A 13,384-nucleotide genomic window follows, 5' to 3' on the forward strand; every position below is an offset into this window, starting at 1 on the left:
TTTGAAGAAAATACTTCAAATCCTTCTGTATCTTACTCCTATGATTAAAAGAAAATGGTCTAACAGAACAAAGAATAGGGTGGGCCAAGCCATGGAGGCCTTGAATATCAAACAAAGGTGAGTGCACTTTATTCTTTAATTATAAAGCCTCCTGGTCTGGGCTCATGTTGCTTGGCAGTGACGCCCAGGCTCGCCATTGGCTGTGAAGGCTCTGGAAAAGCAATTCTGTGCAAGAAGGCACTGGATGGGTAGTGGTAGGCAGAGGCTGAGGCTGATTAACATCTTGTGAGGTTTTGTGCGTCCAAAGAATCTGGGCCTCCGGCAGCCAGCAGGCTCCTGGGAAGGAAGTCACAGGAGCTGTCTGGCATCTTGATAAGCCTTCCTTAGGTACCAGCTTCCACTGGAGCTCCTACAGTCACCTTCTGACAAGTTAAACTCCTTTTCTGCATGGTCCAGTGAAACGAACGGAGGAGGAAAGGTAGGGATTTGCTTAAGGATTTAACTTACTTTCAAAGCCAGTGATAGTTTTTCCAATTAGTTCACATCTTTGACTGCACCTTGGGGTAGTACGTGTGGGGCTCCCCCAGGAAGAGGCAGGAGGCAGGAAACAACCACCTGACAGCTTTGGGTGCTGGCGAACTTGGCAGTGGGAGATCTGACTAGTGTAACCAGAATTTTTCTCTCTTCTGGTCCACTTTTCTCTATTGCTTTGTTCCCTCCAAACGTTCAAATCTGTGAAATGGGAGCAACAATGGACAGTATTTCCTCCAGCAGATGACTAACCATTATTTGTGCTCACAGGGACATCAGAATATTTCCGAGCATGTGTACAGCCCTCTCAAACTGGATGACTAACTTGACACTGCAGAATGTGGGTGAGCAGGCCAATCCTCTGAGGAATGACTGCCTCGGCAAGAGATCTCATCCTGTGCCCTTCGGTGCTCCTGCCAACGTTTGCTTCTCAGACTCCATGGTGTTCTTTCCACCCCAGACTTCCTTCCTATGATAATCTCTTGCCCATCGCCTTGGAGACTGCTTTTCTGGGGGAGAGAAGACTCCAGGATGCTTTTCCTTTCAGCAATGGCTTTCACCCACCTATTTCTAGCTCAAGATTTTATTGACCATTCTCCTGCTTCTGCAATTTGCCTCCTGGTAACTTCAACATCCTCCCTCCCCCACATACTCACACACGCTCACGCACAGACGCTTGCATAAACATTCACTCACATGAGTACAGACACACTCATGTAATTTCCAGTTGGCTATTTTGTGTTATTGTGGACTGGAAATGATAAATTTTTCTTTTTTGAAAATTTTATTTATTTATTTGACAGAGAGAGAGCATAAGCACACAAGAAGGGGGAGCAGCAGGCAGAGGGAGAGGAGAAGCAGATTCCCCAACTGAGCAGAGAGCCGGATTCAGGACTTGATCCCAGGACCCTGAGATCATGACCTGTGCCAAAGGCGTACACTTCACTGACTGAACCACCCAGGTGCCCCACCTGTTTTTCTTTATGTGTAGCCCAGTGGAAGCACAGCTGGAGAAGCTGGAGAGCACAGTGCCTGTGGTTGGGGGTTCTGCAGATAGGCTGTCTGGGAATAAATCTGGGCTCCGAACCTAAGACTTCGTGACCTTGTGCCTCCGTTAATGCTTTGTGACTCCAGTCCTGTCTGAAAAGAGACAATAATGTTAGCCCTCCCCTCTCAGGGTTGTTTTGAACATTGAATGAGAAAAATGTACCCAGTGCCTGGCACATGTGGGGTGTTCCATCATTGTTAGCTGTGGCCTTGCCCTCTGGCTCCTGGATCTACCTGCACCCGTGATTTTCCCTCATACCAACCTGGTAATAGGGCTCAATGCCTTTTCTAGTTGCTGTCACTCATTTCTTAGAGTTGTTGTGAGGGTTCAAAGAGGTACGGCATCTCATGATACACTTGAGTAAGTGGCAACCGTTAGTATTATCTGGCTGTTTGCAGAAAATATTTGTTGACTCCTGTACTTGAGTAAAAGATGAAGGCAGATTAAATTTCTTTTGAGGTAGAGGTGAGAGAAGAGGATTAGATATTTCAGGTCATAGCTGAGTGGGCTGGGGTATGGATAGGTGACTGGAAGCTGGGGAGACCCAACCACGGAGCCTTCCAGTGGCATTCTGAGCTTGATGCCTAACAGCAATCCAGCTTGATACACCTTGTGGGTAAAAGCTTGAACCAGGAGGAACCACCCAAAAAGAAAATTACTCTCAGCAACCAGAAGCATGAGTGTGTGTGTTAGGAGGGCATTGCCTTAGAATTAAGTGGGAGAACAAGTGAGAGGAAATCTGATTCTTGGAGATCAGGCAAAGGGACAGAAGGTCTAAGCTACCCGGGTAGTCTAAGATCCTGCTGTCTGCCAGCCCTGAAAGTAAAAAGCCATTAATCCCTGAATGGAAGGTGTGTGGAGGCCATGTCATCCCAACCCCTCCTTCTATGGACGGGGATGCTGAAGGCAGACAGAAGAGGGGTGAGCCCAAGTTTACCCAAGGAGTTGATGGATGAGGGGTCAATACTTGATCTTAGTGCACTTTGCACCAAGTTAACTTTAAATCCTGTTAAATCCTTTAAATCCTACTTCCCTTTCGAGATGCTGTCCTGAGGCTGAGAAAAGGCCCCTCCCCAGAATTTTGAAAGAGAGGGCTTCATTCGTTCCACTATAAGCAGCCAGCTATAGCTCTCAGTTAAGAATAATTTTTCTTTTTTTTTTTTTTTCTGGTTTGTGTTTTGATCTGATGTTACCATTTCTAGTTTGAGGGCTGTTGTTAGGAGCAACCAATGAGAAGCTGTGTAATAAAGAATTTGGCTGCCCTTTGTCCCTGGTTCTTGGGAGGTAGCATCTAAACCCTTGAGAATCTCCTGAGGGATAGGAGTATATTTGTTATTCATAGTGAGCCTTTCAGACCACACCTGATAGTTTATGGTAATGGGGTGACTTGTGGTAGGCCCTAGACAACTAATGCTAATTAGATGATTCAGAATGGAAGCTAACCATGCTAGAAAGACCAACCATGTGGTTAGAGGCTTGGGGCTTTGAGTCCTGGGGAGGGTCAGGTCCATCAGTTGGCCAGTGAGTCAATTGATCATGCCTGTATAATGTAGCTCCAATAAAAACTCTTTATTTGGGATACCTGGGTGGCTCAGCGGTTGAAGCGTCTGCCTTTGGCTCAGGTCGTGATTCTGGAGACCCCGAATCGAGTCCCACATCAGGCTCCCTGGCGTGGAGCCTGCTTCTCCCTTTGCCTGTGTCTCTGTGTCTCTCATAAATAAATAAATAAAATCTTAAAAAAAAAAAACCAAACACCTCTGGATTCTGAAGCTCAAAGGAATTTTCTCTAGTTGATGATACTCTGCATATCACCACATACTGGTGTGCCAGGAGGAGGGTGACACATTCCTGAGGATGATGGAAACTTCACGTCCCAGACCTTGCACAATATGCCTCTTTTTTTTTTTTTTTTTGGTCTGGTTCTGATTTGTATCCTTTTGCTATAATAAAACTGTAATCATAAGTACAGTGCTTTTCTGAGTTTTGTGAGTCATTCCGGAGAATTATTAAATTATTAAACCTGAGGGGATAGTGCAAAGTACTGAATTAATAGCCGGCTGCTTAGAAGTGAGGTTGGCCAGAGGTCCCCCACCCTTGCGGCTGGTGTCTGAGGTGAAGGCAGTCTCGTGAGGACTGTGCCCTTCACCTGCGCAGCTTGGCCCGACTCCAGATGGTCGGTGTCAGAGGTCATCACAGAGGCTCACGTTTGCGTCTTCTGTCAGGGTGTACTTGAGAATGTTGAGTTATGTGAGAGTGTCCCGGGGGCAGAGTCCATTCTGATCTTGAGACAAAGTAAAATAGCAGTTCTCCTGGGAAGTTGGCCTATTCATATATATATATATATATATATATATATATATATATATATATATAAATATATAAATAAAATATATAAATATATATTTATATATAAATATATAATATAAAAATATATAATATTATATTATATATAAATAATATATAAAATATAAATATATAAAATAACGTATATTAAATATATAATATAAATTATATTTATATATATAATATATAAAAATATATAATATAAATAATATATATATATATATATATATATATATATATATATATATATAAAATGAATGTGTGACTGACAGGACTTCGGTCTTCAGGCCTGCTGGAAAACTCGGAGCCCTAAGGGGTTTGCGTGATAGGCACTTCAGTCTCATTCCTGGCATCACTTTGTCTCCAACCCTGAGTGTCTTTCTTTTATTTTTTGCCCCATGTTTAATTCATACTGTCACGGGTAACCCGGATGTCATCGGGAGCCTTGCCTTCTTCCATCACCTCTGTCTCCAGGATCTGTTTTATACTTGACCTCTTTTTTCTCTGATACATCTTTCCGGAAGAAAGCTTGTCTAACTTGATTTGCACACACCCCCGCACACAACTCCCTCCTCCCTCACCAACCTACCCACGTTATTTGTAACTGCGATGTAGACTTCATTGAAGATTTGAGGGTCACGAGGAGAGGTCATATGTCAAGCAAACAAATGATCTCTGTATAACTATTACACATTTCTATTTTCCCTCACTAGGGATTTCTCACTGGCCCTTTTGTCCTATGGGATACTCAGCCAGCCATCTGCCATGTTTCTAGTTCCCCTCTTCCTCTTTCTTCTCTTTTTCTTTCCTTCTTTCTCATAAGCAAAAATAAACTCTTCATATTTTCTCAGTTGCCTGATGTGTAGGAGTCAGTCAACTCCTTTCTGGATTTCTCTCAGAGGGGAATTGATCCTCCGTGGGAGGAGGGCGAGTCAGGAGCCTCCTATCCAGCCATCTCACTCTTCATTGTATTTCTATACTCTAGCAATGAGCAATCAGAAAATGAAGTAAAAAATATCATGTACAACAGCATTAGAACACACAAAATACTAATTTGACAAAAGGTGTGCAAGACTTGTGTAGTGGGAACTATATAAGAGTTGCTGAGAAAAATTAAGAAAGAACTAAGTAAATAGCAAGTCATACCATGTGTATGAATTTAAAGACTCTTTATTCTAAGATGTTAATTATTTCAAAATAAATTAATGGATTCAACAGAATTACAGAACGTTAGAGATGATCAAGGGGTGCAGACACTGTCCCCAATATCTATTTTCCTCCTTTGTCAGGTAAGAATGCTGAGAGTTTTCCAGAGAAAGGACCTCATCTCCCAACTCCCTTGAAGCAGATGGCACCATGTGACTAGGCGCTGGCCAATGAGACTTGAGCAGAGGTGATGTAACTAACTCCTGGGTTAGGGTTTTTACAGAAGGAGCATGGCTTCCCCCCACCCCTAGTCCCTGCTCTGGGGCTGAATGGGGCTAAATGCTGATGTGGCCAGGAGCCATGTAGGACCCTAAGGCCTCTAGCGGAGACAGGAGCAGCAAGTCGGAAGGAGTGCTGGTGTCTGAAGGCCTTGGAGTATTCAAACCAGGTCTCATAAACTGGGTAGCAACATGAGGCAGTGTGTGCTTGCCTTGTGAGGCTTTATGACTAAAGAATAAAGTGTATTATAGAGTGATTGAAAGTTCACCATGGCCTGACCCCATTTCTTTTTTGAGTTTTTAAAATCATAGTAGTAATGCATTCATGTGTATGATTTCATTCCAAATGATAGAGAAATGTATACAGTGACAGTATCCGAGTCCCCTTCTCCAGAGGCCACCACTTATGACAGTTTCCATTCTTGTTTGTTTTACTCTTATTAGCTCAGAATAGCTATATTTCTTTTTTCTTCTTCTTCTTTTTTTTATAAGATTTTTAATTTATTTATTCATGAGAGACACAGAGAGAGAGAGAGAGAGAGAGGCAGAAACACTATCAGAGTGAGATTAAGGCTCCCTGTGAGGACCCTGATGCAGGACTCTATCCCAGGACCCCGGGATCACCACCTGAGCCAAAGGCAGATGCTTAACCACTGAACCATTCAGGTGCTTCCCAGAATAGCTATATTTCTATTTTTAGTTTATTAGCATCAAGTGGATCAAGTGACTTCTCTTATAAAAAATGTAAAGAGTTCAGCACACATAACATATTCTTCTTCCTACACTCCATGAAATGTTTTTTTTAAAAGATTTTATTTATTTATTCACGAGAGAAAGAGAGAGAGAGGCAGAGACATGGGCAGAGGGAGAAGCAGGCTCCATGCAAGGAGTCCGATGTGGGACTCGATCCCGGCTCCAGAATCACACCCTGGGCCAAAGGCAGGTGCTAAACCGCTGAGCCACCCAGGCTGCCCTCCATGAAATGTTTTATATTTAGTTTTATTTGGTGCAGATATTAAAAAACTTAAGTCTTACATCCCATATACTTCTTTTTTGTGTGCCTCATGCTACAAGTCAAATTAAGCTACATATCTTTTTTTAAAAAATATGTCATTCGAATTAGAAACTATTTCAGATATTCAGAAAAATTCTTCAATGGATATATTCAAGCACATATTTGATAAGGATCTTGTTATGGGCTGAACTATGTCCCCTCCCACCCCCCTCCCCCCGACATTGTGCAGCAATCTGTCTTGCAGTGGGCTCCTTCCTTCCACAGACTGTGAGCTCCTTGAAGATGAGTATGTTGCCTTTGGATCTCCAGTGCCTGGCACAGGGGCTAGAACATAGAAGATGTTCAGTTATTATTTATAGAATCAACAGAAGAATGACTGAGTGACTGCTATGAAAAGCCCACTTAACGATATATTCAAGCCTACAAGTGGATAGGTTAATTGCAAAGATCTGTTAAATGGCAATGATAAAAAAGGATGCATTTGTATAAATATTTTATTTTTACCTAGAAGTTCATTCACCGAAAATGAAGGAGAAAGAAGGACTTCCCTTCGAATGTGGATTAGCAAATAGAGTTCTACTGTCTATCTTGCAGAAAGCACATCCATTAAGCATTGTCTGTGATTTGCAGTTGGATTTACTAAAGTGGAGAGCATAACATCTTATGTATAGCATTCCGCCCAAAGATATTTTCCAATATTGCTAGATTTATTTTCAATCTAGTATAGTTGTCAGGCTAATTTAATAACAATAATTTTGAGACTAGCTTTTATTGCCCTTTCAAACATTCATAGTAATTTTCATTGAAATCATATTTCTCCTTTCATTCTCTTATTACATTGATTTACATTGTATTTTGTTAAGTTAGGTAATTACATGAACAAGTCCAGCTGGCATAAGAAGGATTGGAAACAGACCCAGTTGGTTCTCATGAAGCAGGTAAATCAGTGCTCCTGTGTCCAGGTGTACTAGAGAATTAGTGAATGGCACCGAGGGCTCAGCGTTTACTGGACATGTTTGAGGTAGAATGAATAGGACTGGTTAAAAAGCTAGAGTCTGTTAAGCAGAGGCTTATTTAAAGATGTTTACACAGAAATAGCACAGTGCTGGATAAAGTAGGTTTAAATCATGTTTGTTGAATTTGTGCATAAACAGTTGTGGATGTCAGCTCCCAAAGGTGACATGAGAGACTTTTCTCTCTCCCTGAAGGGAACTCCTGGATGTCCTGCATGACCCACTCCAAGGTGAAACTACAAGAAAAATCATCATCAGCTTTGGGGAGAAGGGGCTCATGAGCAGACACACTTTCCTTCCCTCATTCTTTGCTTCCCAGAGGCAGCAAACAGACCTGCAATGAAAGGGAAGAGCCCTTCTCAGACTGACCGCCTCCAGAGGACACTTTCTGTTCTCCTGAGCATCTCCCACTGCAGTGGTGCCTGGTGACAGTCTTTTCAAGAAGCTGGACAACACCATGATTTTCAGGGAGGAGTTACTTGAGAAAAATAATTGCTAAGCATCTTCACAATTGCAGGACAAACCCCATGCGCTAGGGATTCAAAGACACGCTATCCATTCTTAAAAGATTTCGCAGTGTGGTGGAGGGGGAGACAGACAAATGAATCATCGCGGCACAATGTTGTAAGTGCTATAATAGAGAGATGTCAGGGTCAAGCAAGTTCAGTGTGGGCTGCAGTGGCTAGGCTTAAGCATCCAGGAACTCTGTTTCCTTGCAGCCAATATGAAGAGGAATGCCACTGACAGCAAAAGAACCAGTTGCCTAGGTGAAGGCCAACAGTCTTTGATTCACACACTGGATGAAACTTCTCTATAGACCTCCTCGTGATGGATGGATTTAGCCAAAGCTGTGCAATTGATGATATCACAAGACTCCCAGGACTGACCGTCATAGGAACCCTCAGTATAAGTCAGTGGCATCATAGTAGCACCTGTCTGGTGCATAGGCTACAGCCATCTCTTCCTACCTCCTCCTGCTACCCTGCACTCTAGCTGAGCCAAACCTATGACCAAGCCCTACTACCATGTTTGGAAATCAAGAAATGCACACGGATGCACAATCAGCTGGGTGCTGGACAGAGAAGAGCATTGGATCTGGAGTCAGGAGCCAGAGTCCTGAGTACTGAACTGCATTTCAGTAATGATTGATGTACTTGGTTGGAAAAATAGAAAACTGTGGTTGGCATCATTTTCATAGCTACCTTGTGCTGTCTCCTGAGTACTCAGTGTTCATTTGTTAGCTCCTCTCTCTGAAGGTAAATCTGAAGGCAGTCTCGCTGTGAGGAGACATCTCCTCTCCCCACCATCTCACGGTGGCCCCTCCCTGTCTGCTGAGTTCTATGAGGAGTGAGTAACCACTAGCAGAGAATAGTCCAGAATTCTGTACTGAATCTAATTTTTTATCAATACGACTGACGTGACTATGGAAGGATCAGATGTTTTCAATCCTGCTCCTTATGGGGACTGGCCATGAAACTGACTAAAAAGCCATAGCCAGAACAACTGGTTCAAAACCTTGAGGTTTACAGAGTGTTCCCAAACTTAATATCTGTAAGCTAATACTAAGTGGTTCCCAAGATAATTTCTATTTTGAAATCAATACAGGTTGCAATGGCCAAATTGGCCATTGACTCTACACTGGTTGAAGCCAGAGCTGAATAACCATTTACCAATTCTCAAGGGCAAAAGCCATGGTTTTCTTTATTAGAACCTAAGGCTAGCTGTCACCATGCCATGGACAAATGCCACCAGATGACTTCTCATAAACTGAACTACCTGGACTATTCTTATGCAGGTGAGAGTATGCTTCAAAGGACATCATTTACCCCAAACCCAGAGAATCCAATGAGGTTAAAAATAGCAGAACTCACTTATTCAAACTTTCTACCTGCAGAGTGTCCTCAGCCATGGGACCAAATGTGAATCTTAGGGGAACATAGTCTGAGGGAAAAATAAGGGTTCTTCTTTTCCTATACTATCAGCAAACAATTATGAACAAGGGTTTTATGATTTTTGGACAGCGATCTCTTCCAATGCAGGGAAAATTTGCCAAAAAGAAAAGAAAAAGAAAGAAAAAGCATTTGATAGGGAAGATTCAGAAGATTAATACTTTCTCTGAGAAAAACTGGAAAAGCCATATTAAAAACCATCAATTTGAAGACTTTGAGGAATCACTGAGGCATTCTGGAGGCACGAGGTTGAGAGAAGAGTGGGTGATTGCCAAGTCTGACAGGGCAGTGTTGACTCTCAAAGTCGTTTCTGAGACTCTTCATCACTGACCTGAATGTACTCCCAGGGGCATCCTCCACTGATATCCCTGGGAAAACAAACAAAACTTGAGGACCTGCTGTATGCTCATGGATTCTCAGGGCCACCCGAAGACATGGAAATTACTGCCTTCATGTTACAGAGGAGGGAATGAAGGTTCACAGAGATTAAGATACATATTGAAGGCTACACAGCTTTGGAGTCTTGGAACCTGAACCCAAACGCAGTTCTCTCCAACTTTAAAGCCTGGGCTCTCTACTGCAACACAGACCTTCTACTGACATGGAAATGTTCTGTGATCCAAATATCCCCACTGACTGCCCTAGGCCATGACATGTCCCCTGGAGGCAGGAGGAGATATATCTGGACAGGCTGTGTGGGATGACAACAGGAATCTGGGCCCAGCATTACTTCTGCTCTGGGACAATGGCTTCTGCTCAGGGCCAGGAAGTCAGAAGGCTTAGGCATGAACAAGGGATAATCTCAGGGACTGAAAGAGAACCACCCATCAAGGAGAGAGGAAATCATGCTTTAGGTCATACTCTGTAGAAGCCTTAACTCAAATTCAACTGACATGGTTCCAGCCTAGGAACAAGCAAGGCCTTGCATTCCTTACCTGAGATAAGGAGCCTAGGACCCCGTCCAGTTTATACTGTCTCTCTGAGCTTGCCCATAGCCCCTTCCCCTTGTCCTAAGATAACTTCCTGAGTGAGCGGCTGAATTTTGCTTCTTTCAGATGTTGTTTTCACCCCAAAGTGAACACAGATGTGTTACATTGTTTGCTCAATGTGCATGCTCCACCTCTCCTCATGAATAGTCATACATTTCTCAACCCTTTTCATCAATATGCATGTAATCTCCTACCCTGAATTTCCTCTTTAAAAACCTCACTTAAGGGGATCCTAGCTGGCATAGTCAGTTGAGCATTAGACTCTTGATTTTGGCTCAGATCTTGGTCATGGGGTAGTGGTCTCGGGGTGCGGGATTGGACCCCCTGTGGGTCTTTGTACTGGGCAGGGAGTCTGCTTGGGGTTCTCTCTCTCCCCACTACTCAAGTGTGCATGAGTGCTCTCTCTCTCAATAAACAAACAAACAAACAAACAAACAAACAAACCTGCTTAATCCTTAGCCCAGAATCTCAGGGATGATTTGAACGTCAGTTCTTGATCTCCCCAGGGTGCTGGCCTCCTGAATAGAGCAACCTTTCCTTTTCAACCAACACTTACCTCTTGAGTACTGGCTTTCTAGTGGCAAGCTGCTGAACTTGGATTTTGGTAACAAATCCACGTAGAGGTCTGTGTCAAGTCCTTACCCTTCCTAAGCCCTGCAGCCCCACGACCAGGGTGATATGTCCACTGCATATGGAAGGTAGCGCAGGGAAGAAGCAAGTAACTCTCAGGGACAAATCTAGAATGGCAACTACTTGTGTGTTTTATTAACTAGAATAGGCAAACTGCGTAAACAGCAAGGAAGTGAAGCCCTCCGATATGGAAAAAAAGAAGAGTGGGTAGAGGACAGCTGAGAACCAACCACAACACCCAGTAGGCCCTTTTTGCCTCTAAAAAGTCCCCATCAGTCCTGACTGGCCAGGGCTACACAGGGCAGGAGTAACAGCATGGAAGCAGGTGGGCCCCACTGGGCCACAGAGTTAGCATCGTGGACTGTGTTACCCATCACTCTTAGTTCCTGCAGCCCTAGTTGGCCTGAGGAGATGGAGGAAAACCACAAGCTCTGCTGTCCTCCATCAGGGCACCATGGCATTTTTACTTACGGAACTGGACACAACTTGAAGCTCTAATTTGTTTGTCTTTTTATTTTCTTCATCTCCCTTAAACTCAAAGGTTGTAATGCCTAGACCTGCTTAGGTTTCCTAGTTTCATCAAACAAGGTTGATGTTGTTCACTACGATGTCCCCAGCATCCAGTGCATGTCCCTTAGAGACCATCTCTTCTAATATCCTCATTTAACACGGGAAAAAGTTGAGGCTTAAAAAGTCAAAGGGATTTTTCTGAGATCACATTGTGAATAGCAGGGCTGATATCAGCCTTGGTTTCCCGGAGTCCTGCCTGAGGCTTTCCCATCATTCTCTGCCACATCAGTCATTATGAGAGAAGCTCCTCCCAAGATACCCCATGTGAGCTCAGAATGTGAGACAGATTCAGGGGTATAGAAACTGCTAGTTGATCCAAATATCCATTTCCCTCCTCTTTCACATAAGAATTCTGTGAGGTTTTTTTTTTTTTTTTTTTTTAATTCTGTGAGTTTTAGACTAGAAAAAGGATCCTAATCCCAGCCCACCTTAATGCTGGATGGCGCCATGGAACTTGGTGTTGGCCAATGGGAAGTGAGCAGAAGCAATGTCACCAATTCCTGGGTTGTGTCTTTCCTTTTTCTCACCTCTGGGTGGAAAACTAAAATGTCCAAGAGCCATGTAGAGCCACCTCCAGGGATGCGTAGCATTAAGTGTGAAACACTCTGTGTCTGATGCCGTGGAGTCACCAGTTCAGTCCTGGTAACCTCTCTTGCTTAAGTCACTATTATAATGGGTAGCTTTCTAAAGCAACAAAAATCATAAGGTCAAAGCTCTTATAAATACCTATGTACCCCCATCTTCTTAAAAAAAAGAAAAGCCAATACATTCCATTCTCAAAGCATCTATGTTGATAATTCCCAAGAGAGATTATTCCCAAGAAGTGACATTAAACAATCAAATTCTGAGGAGTACCATGAGGAATTGATCCAATCACACACAGAGAGAAAGTCCCAGGAAATGCCAACTGTGAGGAGGCTATTAGAAGAGATGGATTTTCTTCATTTGCCATCAAATCTCATTTCCATCTTCTTACCCTCCTCTGTGTCCTCAGAGTCCTCATCCATGGGTTCCCTCTCTCTCTGTGTTGCTTTCAGCCAAAGGGAGACACAGACTGGAGCTGGAGGGCAGGAGGAGGGCGGATTGGGGGTTTGTGGCTTTCTAGCTTTTTCTCTCTGCCAGGCTGTGAGTTAACAGTGGAGGTGTTACCCTGCCTAAGGGCTTCACCCTGGTCTAATGGCCTTTCCTACAGCCACAGCTCCAACTACACCTACAGCCACAGCCCTCCCGAGTTCTGGTAACTTGTCTGAGTTCTGATCCCCTTGTCTTTCAAGCCTAGTGATTTTAAGGCTCCTCCTATTACTTTCCTTAGGGGGTGGTGGTCACCATCTCATGTAATCTTCTCTAAATCTGTCCATATTGGTAGATTGTACCTTAATTAAACTCTTCTGAATTATCCCATTTTAAGCCATCTGTTTTCTGCTGGCATCCTGAGAGATACTGAAAGGAACGTAAATTTCAAAAAGCAAGTAAAACAGATGACTAGGTTATTCACAGCACTTTAGCTTTGGGATGCGTGCGTGTTCCCAATCTTGCTCCCTAAATTAAGGAAAGCAACAGATTTCTCACCATGACAGCACAATTTGAATTGTTGGGATGGAGGAGCAAAAGGAACAAGGGTCTAAGGGGGGAAACAAGGTAGATGTACTAATTCCGATTTCCACAGTTGAGGCTGCCCGGACACAAAGTGGCAGAAGGTCTTTTCCTGTTGGAGCCTCTGAATACTTCAATCCCAGATCAAGTTACATGGGTGTGAACTAGGAGGAAAAGCCTAACGGTGGTTTTGGAAATAAATACTTGATCGAGGTGCCTTTCCTCCATTCTTTTTGCAGGAGGTGACAAGCTGATCTGTGCCGAAGAGAAAGTGTGCTG

The 13,384-nt window shown here is 43.4% G+C and overlaps 1 long non-coding RNA gene across 1 annotated transcript; it reads left to right on the plus strand.

The window, feature by feature from the left end:
• Positions 1–307: 307 nt before the first annotated feature.
• On the plus strand, positions 308–1,313 carry LOC119877347. Its single transcript, XR_005375377.1, has 2 exons — positions 308–478; positions 802–1,313. It is a non-coding gene; the product is annotated as an uncharacterized LOC119877347 (long non-coding RNA).
• Positions 1,314–13,384: the final 12,071 nt, after the last annotated feature.

This window comes from Canis lupus, chromosome 21, assembly GCF_011100685.1.
Source record: "Canis lupus familiaris isolate Mischka breed German Shepherd chromosome 21, alternate assembly UU_Cfam_GSD_1.0, whole genome shotgun sequence".
Lineage (NCBI taxonomy): Eukaryota > Metazoa > Chordata > Mammalia > Carnivora > Canidae > Canis > Canis lupus.